Raw genomic sequence first — 12,981 nt, 5'->3', positions numbered from 1 at the left:
TGTGAAAATTGATAAGAGTGTGGCTAGCTATTTTTAACAATTTTAAATGCACTTTTAATCTCTTTATTTTTTAAATGAAATTTTGGTCCTCCAATTTAATTTGTTTTTGAATTTTGGTTTCTCATCTCATTTTTTGATATTTTTTAAGATATGGTCTACTCATTTATATAACTTAATACATCATATTGTGTAACAAAAAACAAATGCAATGTGTCATCAACATATAAGTTAAGTGCAATGACTTGGTTGAAGTCTTTGCTCAAGAAAATCATAAGTGGATTCTAACTTTATTGTATAATCATCCAATAACTTAGAAAGCTTGATTATGTTTTTAATCATTTTCTTTATTTTAGGTTTAATTTATTTGGGACTTATTCATTCTAAAATAATATCTCATGTTACATATACACTGAAATAATGTGATCCTTATTCGTCTATTCATTTAAATTGAGGAATCTTTTCTCGATCTTCGACAATGTGGTTCTCAGTAAGTTGTAATCTTTATACGATCCTCGATGCATGTCGGATCAGAAATCATTGTGGGGTGGATGTGCAAAAGACACTAGGGTCGGGAGAAATGTGTGATTGATTAGCCGTGAAGACGCCATAAACGACATGTAAGATTTCATTGATATACTACTTCCTTCGGCCTTAAATATAAACAAAAAGTCAAATGTATTTAGTCCAAATTTAAATCAAATACATTTAAATTTTTGCATAGATTTAAAAGCGGAGGAAGTATAGACCAAAAACTGAGCCAAATGAAGGATATTTTAATGTTAAATTAGCTCTAGCCTTACAACATCCATCACATTTTCAGCAGCAGTGAGTCAAAATTTCCCTAGCATGGCCCAACAAACCTTTTATCCACTTATGGACATTTTCATGTATGAATGAATGTTCATCGCAACAACACAAAAATAACAATACAAAAATATTTAGAAGTAAAATAAATATATTGAAAAGATTTAAAAAATGTTTTGGCCCCTTATCTAATTTTTTAGACATTTTTTGTTGATGTGATAGTGTTTCTTATTAGACATATTACTGTTTATTCAATGTGGCCAAAACATTGTAGATTGAGATTCTAATCCAACATCACTTTGTTTCTCTATAGAGACAAAATTTCAAGTAGTCTCGGGGGCAGCTAATTAATTTACCGAGCCATTTCTGAAAAAGTTTCATTATAAAATGTAGCTTTTGTTGTAATTGTAGTAAAGGTGTAAAAAAAAAAAAAATTGAAACAAAATTTGTAATATTTTATTAAAATGTTGATTAGCATCCGAATGAAATCTTCTCGCCCAAAACCTTTACTTGTGACAAACAATTTAATTTAATTATTTAACATATATTAATTGTTGGTTTTTCCATGCAAATCTCATTATTCAATTTAAGAGTGTGTTGTTTTAAGATTGTAATATGATTATCGGAAATGTGAGATTGAAATTGCAACATTTTAATGTTTGTTTTAAGTTTTGAAAATTTGATACCAGAAATATTATTTATATTATTTACGCATAATTTCTTCTATTGTTATTCTCATGCTTAAAGGATGGGAATCTTACATTCCTACGAGAATAAAAAAAAAAAAAAACTCAACTTACTATAAATTCTCACCACCACTCATATTTATTTTTTTAATTAAATAATTTCTCAAACATTTTTAGAAAATTTAAATTTTTATCAAACACATGAGTAAGAATGTTATTCATTGAAATATTATTCCTAGAAATGTCATTCCAATGAATGTAATTTATTTCGTTGAAACAAACACACCATACTATAAGCATCTATATACTTAAATAAATTTGCAAAGTCTCCGTTATTAGTTTCATCGTTGTATCGCTTTGTTTCTCCGTGCAGCCATACTACTTTCAAGCATTCTAAGAGACAGCTGATTAATTTACTATTGTAAATTTATAATCTTACTTACTAAAACTTAATTTACCCTGTTGATGTGTTATACCATTGAGCATGCAAGTATAATTTTTTTTTTTATCATCACCTGCGTTGTTACTACCGTTTTCTGATTTTAATACACCATTTTTTTTTTGTTGAGGGGGCTAGCTGTTATGCTACCTACAATGTTCGGTTCAGAATTTTGGAGATCAAATTGAAAATGTTTGCTACTTTGTAGTGAGTCTGCTAAGGATCCGATAGTGGTAATACCTGTGCTATAACCCATTATTTTCGTTTGTATTTAGGCATGTATATATGTATATTTTTCTGATAATATTTGGTTATCGGAGCATTGTAATATGGTGATTTTTCAAGCAATACAGATGTGATTGAAACTCCGGTGAGCAAACAAGGCTTAAAGAGGTTGTCAAGTGCTGCAGAACTCTACCTGTAAAATTATGAGCTTCTGCATGACGCTTTTTCCAATTTTTAGGTCACATCTTGATCGCCCTCTCCTCAATTATTCAAGAACGAGAAAGGTATCAATGGCGGTCAATCTCTTGCTTTTTATGTTGATGATTTTTACTTTCAGTTTCAGATTTGTTTTGGTGGCTGATATGTAATTGTCTTTGGAATGCTTCTGTCAGAATGGATAACAAGGAAATGTGCTTTATTGAAATAAAATTTACTAATGATGGATGAAGAAATTTGTTTGCTAATATGATATGCAAGGTTGTAAGGAAAATGGTGTTTATAAATATCTGTTATATATATAGTTTTAATGCAGAAAAATCCTCAACATTCTACTCAGTCAGTGATGAAGAAAAGGAGTGAAGACAAATACGTTTTCTGAAGTTTGGTAGCCTTTTCATGTTTAAGGTCTCCGATGACATTCCTTTGGCCAAAAGTCTCCTAATATGCCTTATTGGTTTTTGTTTCCTTTTTAGATTTACTTTTGATACATTAGTTGACATGTAAAGAGAGAAGAAATAGACCATAAACATGTAAGCATTTGGTCTGTTTTAAGCTAGAGGTCCACATTTATTTTATAGTCGAATCATTAAATATATATTATTGTAAATTATTAGTGTAAATTGAAACACTTGCCTTGCATGCATAAATGTAGCCGTTGAAATTGTCTTCAAGCTCAAAGTTTTCCTTGAATGAGTTACAAATACTCGTACTACTAAATTCTAACAGAAAGGTGAATATCCTGTCAAAAAAGAAAACAGAAATGAATAGACAATGAATATTTTTTATATTTTTCAATTATATGTAGCCTAAAATTCTTTTTATTTTTTTGGCTACATACAATAATTTAAACATACAGAAAAAAAAAAAAGAATTGTAGCCTAAAATTCTTGGAGTTAATATTAAATTTAAACATACATAATCCAATTTCTTACCATAGTTGCTCTCAACAAAAAAATATCATACTTAAGCCATTAAATTTTAGTCTTCTTTTTAATTATTTTAAACGCAATGGTATTGTCTTTAAAATATCATACTATTACATGTTTGCATAAAAAAAGGTTGACAACTTTGGGTCTCCGTTCCTCAATGGTGAAGTTAATTTGAGAGAACTATGGATCTCTATAAAAAAAATTACGGATATGATTTTTGAGTAAAATAAACAATTATGCATCTATTAAAAATGATTGACATTAAGAGTTACATTAAAGAAATGATTTTTTTATCGATGGTGTGTGTAAAGATTTAAACATGACTTTTCCTTCAAAAAAAAAACATGACTTAAAAATTTTCTTATAAAACTTATTCTATGTTTCTATATAAGTCGATGATCATATCGCCTATTTCATCACATCGTTGGATTTTGCTACAAGTTTATATCTACAGTAGAAACTCTTTAAATTAATACTCGGTAAATTAATAAACTCTCTAAAATAATAAATTTGTCCGGTCCCGACTTAGGCCAGTGTAAAAAATTGAATAATTCGATAAAATAATAAGATAATAATTTTTTGGGAGATCCCTTTATAATTTTCGGTCCCAAGAAAATCATAAATTAATAATTCATAGAAACTGAAAAAAAATATATTACACTTCGTGAGTGAGATATGGTTTGAATACTTTTAAGACATTCATGTAATTTATATATGCCAAACTTGCTTAAGAATACATTGAACATTCCACTTGTTTACATTTACTATACACTTCAAAAGTCAAAAGTCATATTTCCAATGAATATGAATACAATATTTATTAATTTACATTGAGTCCCAAGATTTGGTGCAATGTAATTCTAAGAGACATAGACTAATTTGCCTTTTTGTTTGATATGTACAGTATAATTACTTAAAAACTCTTTAAATTAATAATTATTAATTTATCGATAAATTAATAATTCTCTAAATTAATAAATTTCTCCGGTCCCAACATTATTAATTTATAGAGTTTCTACTATACAATGAAACAATACTACATATTTTGTTGATATATAGATTAGCATTTACATAATTTTGTATCGACTATTTCAATGATATATAATAGGAAAATGATTCTTGGACACCCAAACTCAATCCACCTACAGTGAGAAAAAAAATTAAAAAGAGTGAAATGATAGATATGATAAGTTTATAATATAATATAAAAAATAGATTGAAAGAAATGTGGTGTGAAATAAGTGTATTAAAATTGAAGGTGTGAAATTATAAGCCCTCTATATAATTTATGAACTTCAAAAAAAAGTTTTCAAGTGGAAGATGGAATTAGTCCTCTTAGATTAGTCATATTGAGTTTTTAAAAAAATATATGAATATTTAATGTAATTGACTCACGGGAACAAGAGATATGTGTATTGCTTTTAGCAAAATCTCTTCTGTTAAAATATTATAGTTCATTGCTGAATGTAACTAAATATTTTGAATCAATTATACATTTTTTTTTCTTTCAATTATATAATGTATATTGAGTATTTTAATTCGTGAACCATTAATTTTCAAATTACTTTAATATATGTTTCGTTGAGTGAACATATATACACTATTTCAATTTAAGAAATTTGTTTAGAAATATTAAGCATATTAAAATATAGTTTTTAAATGCCACTCAAAGGTATATAAAGATCCTTTGTGTTTTTTAACTGCACAGGTCAAAAGTCTTGATGGGTTGAAAATAATAAGGAAGATGGTGATGGTACTATAATGTGATTTCAAATGTGGTCTATAAAAAAGTAGTATTTTGTAATGTATGATAATTAATGTAAAATGTACGGTTTTCGAACTATATTAATGTCACTATGATATGATTAATGTAATACATTTTTATTATATGACTTATTACATTACAATTTTAATGTACGGTATATTTTATTCGTGTTTGTAATTTAGTCGGTAGGACCCGGGCATCGCATGGGTCGATGATCTAGTGCATTTTAAGAAGAAAAACATACCCTTTGTTGGTATTTGAAGGGTTGATACAACCTTTGTAAATAAATATTAATCGAAAGTTGATTGAGAAATAACATATTGGACACACCGAATGAAAATGTAAGTAATTTTGCTTGAATAAGATATAATCACCGGACAGAGATCCTCTCCCGTAGGCTTTTAACTGGATATTGGATAATGTCCGGTGAACATCATAGCCCTTCAATTGGTTATGACTGCATGTGGAAGTGGTGAAATAATGGCTGTGATTTCACCGGAGAAACTGTACACCGGAGAATATATGCTCAACTCGGTCTTATTTATGTTTTTTGTGATACCCTATCCCCAAAACGTTTTAGTAGAAATATACTTTCTACGGTGCTTTTTAATTGAAAAGACCAATTTCAAAGCCAATAAAACAAGTTCATAAAACGTTTTAGTAGAAAAATATACTTTTTATAGTTTTTGGTCACATTGAGCTCATAAATGCGTATTATAATCTTATTGATAATTGATTGATATTTCATTAGGTTTTGTAAAAAAAAAAAAAAAAAAAAAACAACAACAACAAGAAGAAACTAAATAAAACTATCTCTACCCTTGACATGCGGCTTGTGGCACCCATGTGACTCATCATTAACCTTGTCGATTGCAACTTTGCCATTGTTGTTTCTTTTCTTTTTTTTTTAAATCTTTTTAATTGCCATCCATGCACGTAGACCTAATCTTCTCTTTTCTATTTTTCCTTTAGTGGCTTGACCCTAACGGTATGCCCAACACTACTAGACATGTGATGCTTGTCATTGTTAGAAGATGCCTTAAACATCTTTGTTTGTCTTTGGAAGTCTTGCTGGTTAAGTTTTCGTTAGCTAGTTTTCTTTGTTTTGTGATGAAGATGAGAAAAACATAAAAAAATGAAATTTAAATGTGTTACTTTAAAACTTTGTGCTTTCAAATATTTGAATAGGTTGAATAAAGGTTGATTGTTGTAAAGGAAAGTAATGACAATGACTTGTAATAAATTACTACAAGGTTTAACATAGAGTAGAGATATTAATAAAGAATGAAAAAAAAAAATCGACAGTTAGTCTAGTTCACCACTGACATAGTGACTTTGTCTTCTCTATGAAAAGGACTTACTCAATTATAATTAACCAATTACAATGACCACACTATCTCTTATCTCAAGATATATACTCATATTTCAACCACAAAAATCTAACTCAGTCGAGTTCTTCTTACTCAACAAGTCTGGTTTCAACAAATCTATTGAGTCTCTTGCAAACCTTTCGATTGGCGTTTCTTCTTTGTTTATTCAAAGCCCTAGCCCAATTGACCCATAGATTACAACAAATCTGGAATTAGTGTTTGAGATTACAAGATAACTCTTATACAAAAGGGATATGAAATGATAGCTTAAATACTAAGATAACTCTTATAAAAAAAATGATATGAAATGATAGCTTAAATACAAGTGATTAGCTTTCTTTGAAAGGATTTGAAATTTGATTCACTTGACTCTATGTATTTACGACTTGAAATTACCAATGATTCAAATTTCTTTCTTGAGACTTCAAACATAGCTTTGGTGTGTTTCAACATTTTTCGTCAGAATTGTTATTTTGAGAATTCTTGAGTTAAGTAATTATGATTGGATGAAATCGTCCTGTTGGGACGGTGTTCTTCAAGACAAATATGACCATGGATGATAAATTGGTGTACAATCCAAACATTGTAATAATCTCACTGCATAGTATAAACGTTTTGTCGCGTGATGCTTGTCCTTTGTGCACCAGGGATGACATTTTCTAAAATTTTGAATTTGATGCTTTGTGCAGGAAACTTGAAATATTTTCTTCAACAAACCTTCATATTCAATACGAAAGACGGACACCTCTTTGCTTAAAGGATGAAATCAGTTTCTTGGCTAGGTTAACTTCTATACAGATTATAGCAAATTAACCACCAGAATGAATTAAAATTATTTATCAACTTTAAAGAGAGATCCAATTTTTTGTCCTACCCTCCTTAAAAACTTGATCATCACACAATTCCAAAGGTAGCTCAAAAAATCATACCCAAACAGCCACTTTAACTGAGATTGATGGCTAATGATACGTACGAAGGACATGTTCAATCACAATGTACCAGTCTACTAGAATCCTCTATTTATATATATCACATCCGAATTTTAATACGTTTTAGTAGGTGGATTATTATATTTAACATTTTTTAATGAGAATATTTAACATATATTTGTTACAACATGTTCAACGCATGATATCATGGTTGTACAAATATCATTTCTCTATCAATGAGGTATAGAGTAGTGTGAAGTAAGTAGACACGTTTTTGTTTTTACAAAACAAATAATGGACACTTCCTATCAAAAAAGAAACAAATAGTGAATACTTAAATCTCTTAATAATATTGGTGAGGGGTTCCATCTGTGATAGATATACATGGATTTAAAAATAGCGTTAAAATAGAACAACTTGTTTTGAAGTATGCGGTCAGACATTTAGACCGTGTGATTGAGATCAGATGAACATGTTATTAGTTTAATATTTTAAACTAGACTTTTGACCCTTGCGATAAAAATGATCTTTAAATTATTTTTAACATGTATCACATTTATATTTTATAGCAATAATACGATCAAATATAATAATATAAAAAACACATAATTTCATCAAAACTTTTACTATAAGATCATGGGAGTCCTTTCATTTGCATCAGCAGTATCTTCTTGGATAATCCCATTGTTGGTTAGCTAACTTCTCACGAACATTTAGTCTACTATGTTGACAAATAGCAATATATCAGACAATAAAACAGATACCATTAACTGTTAGTCAGGTGGTTCAAATTAGTTGCATAGTTGAATAATCACAGTTAGAGAATTGCAGGTTGTGCATTTACTCTAAAATGCTGCTAACTTTTTTTACTCGATACTTTAGTGGTACTAATGCACAAATAGAATAATTTTTGTACTAATGCACAGATAACTCAATCAAAGTACTCATTCTAATATGCATTTGAAGTTAGCTCAATAAAACATGAAGTGGAACTATAAGTATTAATTAAAGCTATCTATGAGAGATGAGGAAGATTTCCACTAAGATAACCACAATTCTATTTAGAAAATTTCTGCCAGCAAAAAAGAAAAAAAGTTCATAAGGGGGAAAAGACTAAGGGGGTGTTTGTTTGGGAGATAAAAAATATATTCCTGAGAATAAGGGCATTAAATACGATATTCCTATGTTTGGTAGAAGGGAACAAAAATAATATACCCAGGAATAAATGATTTCCAGGAATCTTATTTACCCGTTGACTCTCTATTTTTATTCCCGGAGGTGGGGGGCTGGAATCTTCAATTCCTGGGAATGAAATCTCCACATTCATGGCAAAAACCCACCCATACCCCTATTTTACCCGCGCTTCTTCCCTCCTAATTTTTCCCACGCGTTTTCTAAATTAATAGAAACCCACATATATATATATATATATATATATATATATATATATATATATATATATATATATATATATATATATATATAAACCCCTCTTTGCTCTCTCTTTTCACTTATCTGGATTCAGGTCCATCCATAACATGTTTGTGTCTTATGTTTTGTTTTGTTTTTTGCGTTTTTTTCAACTGTTGGACAGATTCTCGGCCTGCCAGGCTGCTGTACCAGTGGAGCTGGGCCGCGCAAATGCGAGTTTCGGTGACTGATATTCGAGCGGGCATCTGTCAAAGGTGTTGGGCAGCCTGCCAACCTTCAATTAAATGGCGTGTAACAACTTGAAACAGGGTACTCTTGTTATGTATTAAAAAAAAAGTATATACCCTGACCAATACCTTTGTTGACTCACATAATTTACTTTGCTTAGATTAAAAATAACATGAAAAATATTATTTTTCATCTATTGAATGTAAAAGGGTATTTTAATAATTTTGACATTTATTCCTGGGATTATACATTTTAAACCAAACATATTTTTAGTATTCTCAGGAATTTAGAAAGAAAGTTCCAAGGAATTCAAATTGGTAACCAAACGTACTTTATAATCATTCCAGGGAATAATTTTTGCATCCGTGAAACAAACGCCCCCTAAGAACTTGATTTTTAGAGTAAATGAATGGAGAAAATAAGTGATTGATTTTAGAAACCTCATAATCAGTACAATAAGAAATTGATTTTCGAAACAAAAAGCAAATTTATAATCAAACAGAATGCATAAATAGAGAAGAATTCCATAAACAGAACAAAAAACAACAAAAAAACATTGGTAAAAAACATGAATGAATGGAGAAAATAAGTGAGTTGCAAACATTTTAAATTAAGAAATCCTTCTGCTGCATCCCCGTGAGCTTACCTCAGTTGGTAGGGATATTGCATATTATATGCAGGAGCCGGGGTTCGAACCCCGGACACTCCACTTCTCCATAATTAAATTGTGTGAGCTCTAGCACTAGGCTACTTGACCAAAAAAAAGAAAAAAAGAAATCCTTCTGCTGCTTCTTGCATTGATAAAATTGTTTATAACTGAATCCATTTACACCAAATTGAGTTCTAGGCAGATGGCATTTCAACTATATTTTCTACTGCTGCAAGGAAATTCTCTTCCTCCCAAGGATTTGCCTTTAAAATATAGCAAGAAAGCTTCACAGACCTGTTGAGCATTTTCTACTGCTGCAGCTGCTGCAAGGAAGTTCTCTTCCTCCCAAGGATTTGCTAAATAAGGAATAAATTGAAGATATTCATATGCATGCTAGCTAAAATGCTAAATACATACCAGAGGTTTTTTTTATTCAATAGACCAAAGCTAAGAATGCACATGTAAAATGCTTTGAGTTAAAGGGTATCAACACCTATATACATAGCAAAAAATCAATACTTTCTTTTTTAAGATAGTAACAATATATCAAGAGGAGGGATATTTTTACTCCAAATCACATCCCTCCATTTAGTTTTAATCTAACCATCCTAATTGATTATTAAATCATCTCTAATGATCAAGTAGCACTAAATCATTGCCTCACCGTATGCGTAGAAAAAGTAGCGTCTTCTTCCTCCCATGCAGATCTTAGGAAACAATGATTTGAATATGAATTAATTAAATTCATTGATAAGTTTTTTGATAAATTTCACATCTTTGTTTTTATGCTGCAAAAATTATGAATTACAGTGTTTGCCACATTTATACCCAACCATCTCACCTCACCTCTCCAAACAGAATTTTGCACAATAATTTAAGTTTGAGAATTCTATTTATTCAAATTTGAGAATTCTATGTTATTCAAAGATAAGGAGGATAAAATTATTGGAATCTAAAAATAATGTCGAAAGTCGCTAGATTTTTATGGAGTTCAAATTCTTTGTGGGAATCAAAGGGCATAAAATAGAGATCCTGTAAACATAGAATTGAAATCCAAAGCCAATTTTGTTCATGACTATTGTTAATCTTTGAGAACATATGTGCAAGGATCGAGAAAAAAGACCCAAACAACGTATTCATTTTTCTTAGTGACGCGGCAACAAGGAAGTGATGTAGAGGATAATAGTGCGTGATCATGAAGATGATTTAATAATTAATTAAGAATCGTTGGATTAAAACAAAATAGAGGGATGTGATTTGGAGTAACTCTTGAGTCAAAATATCCTTCCTCATATATCAAACCCAAAATATAATCAACATCAACAAATCAATATCTATACAAATCAATATTCATCATCATCATCATCTATCAATGGACTACTTCCTATTCAACTGCAGTGGTTCAGCAAAGTATGTTATTCACTACATCAATTGCTAGCAATCAATTCACATATTGGTGTTTCTTCAAAAAAAAAAAATCACATATTGGTGTTTAAAAAAAAGACCATGTGTGGTTATAGTAAATCATGATTATAAAGTATCAATCATTTGATTTTATTTTTGAAGAAGATTATCACTCATCTTATTAACATGATTCCTACAAAGTAATGACCTGTTACAATACAGGATAGTAAAATCTGATACTCTGTTTGTTACCTCTAAAAACTTCCTCCGCTGCCAACCCGAGCCAAACTTATTCATCTAAGAATTCAAAGAATTTGAGTTGATTCAAATGAATCATAGCCAAACCGAAATTAAAAAAGTAGCATACAATAAAAAATAAAAGAAATTAATTACAATTGATTATAAAGAAAGGGTTGATAGGTTGATTACCATGAGAAAGGCATACATGCCAACAAATTCAAGTTGCTGCCAAGGATTGAGAAGATTCAAGTTATGGATTTGATGCGTGATTCTATTCTATTCTCACTCAGTTCACTCTCGCTCTCAACCTTGCGTTTTTTTGAGATGAATACAACAATCAAAATGAATGGATTCAATTTGCGGAAATCAATATTCAATATAAGAAATAGTAGCAAATTAGATAACAACACATAACTCATCAGATCACAAATAACCAAAAATCAAATTATAAATAAAATAAACTCAGCGATCTGAGAATAGTCATTAGGAGCCTTTTGAGTACACATATTGCATATAGTCCTGTGAAGAAAACAAACATAAATAAAATAAACTCAATTAAAACGAATTAAAACAAAGAAAAATCTCAAGAAAACGAAAAGAAAGAAAAAGTAGGTCAAAATCAGAGATGAAAAACTCACGTGTACAACATCACGTAATCTTCGAAATTTTGATGTTTTTTCCTTGCTTCTGAATCTGGTTGTTTGCCATTGAGGAAGAGATATGGGATTTGATTTTTCATATCTGATAGTTAAATTAGTGTGCTGCATTTTTTATAGATGAAATTGATTAGATTAAATAATTGCAAATGTAAATCAAGAAAAAATTAGGTTAAGTTGATGCGACGTAACAAAATTCATAAACAAGGATTTAAAAATATCAAAGTCGACTCAATAATTTAAACTAACGTCAAAATGAGTTGGAGTTTGCGGATTTAAACATAAACTTTACGATGTTTTCTATTTGAATATTTTTAATGTTTCAATTGGTTGAATGATTGTTCTTAGGTTTGATTTTTTTTTTTTTTATGTTTTTTTTTTTGGGATATAGGTCTCTTTCTATAAAATCCACATGTAGATATTTATCATTATTTTATTGTTTGAACATATTTACCAATTTAAATAGAAAGATAATTTTCCTTAAAATAAAAATATATGATAAAGAAGTTAAACAAAACTTATTAACGGTAATCTCAATTAAATCATATATAACATTTATCGTTTTAAAGTTAAGAAAATACCTTGAAATACATTCAAATTATTAAGATAATATATTAGTTAAAAATATATTAGTTCCTTGCAAAAAAGATAATATATTAGTTAAAAATATTTATAAATATAATTTATAACATATTAAACACATGTGTACTTTTATGTCATTTTATATTTTTTAGTCATTTCAAAAGCTAATTTTACCAAACATTTTAATTTCAATCAGTTAGCTTTTCAGCTATCAGCTAACTTATCAGCTATCAGCTAGCTTATAACTTAATTTTACCAAACAAACCCAAAGTAACATTACAATTTGAAGAGATATGGTTGTCTTAGAATAAGATAGACAAATGATACTTGTGACCCAGTTTTAAGATATAATCTCAATCCAAACACTATCTATATTTTGGATTGAGATTTACTTATGTGAAAAAACACACGGTTTTGACACAATT

General features: G+C 29.4%; 1 long non-coding RNA gene across 2 annotated transcripts; it reads right to left on the bottom strand.

Moving 5' to 3' along the window:
* Nucleotides 1-9,529: 9,529 nt before the first annotated feature.
* Nucleotides 9,530-12,248, bottom strand: LOC25493834 (uncharacterized). 2 transcript variants are annotated; one of them, XR_003011192.2, is made up of 4 exons: nt 11,957-12,248; nt 11,508-11,837; nt 11,331-11,375; nt 9,530-10,167 (listed from the first exon to the last, which is right to left on the bottom strand). It is a non-coding gene; the product is annotated as an uncharacterized lncRNA (long non-coding RNA). The 2 variants fall into 2 exon arrangements; XR_003011191.2 differs by having other exon boundaries at nt 9,530-10,030; nt 11,957-12,244.
* Between the last annotated feature and the right edge of the window lie 733 nt (nt 12,249-12,981).

The sequence above is a fragment of the Medicago truncatula genome, chromosome 4 (genome assembly GCF_003473485.1).
Source record: "Medicago truncatula cultivar Jemalong A17 chromosome 4, MtrunA17r5.0-ANR, whole genome shotgun sequence".
NCBI lineage: Eukaryota > Viridiplantae > Streptophyta > Magnoliopsida > Fabales > Fabaceae > Medicago > Medicago truncatula.
This window is presented reverse-complemented; position numbering and strand designations above follow the sequence as displayed.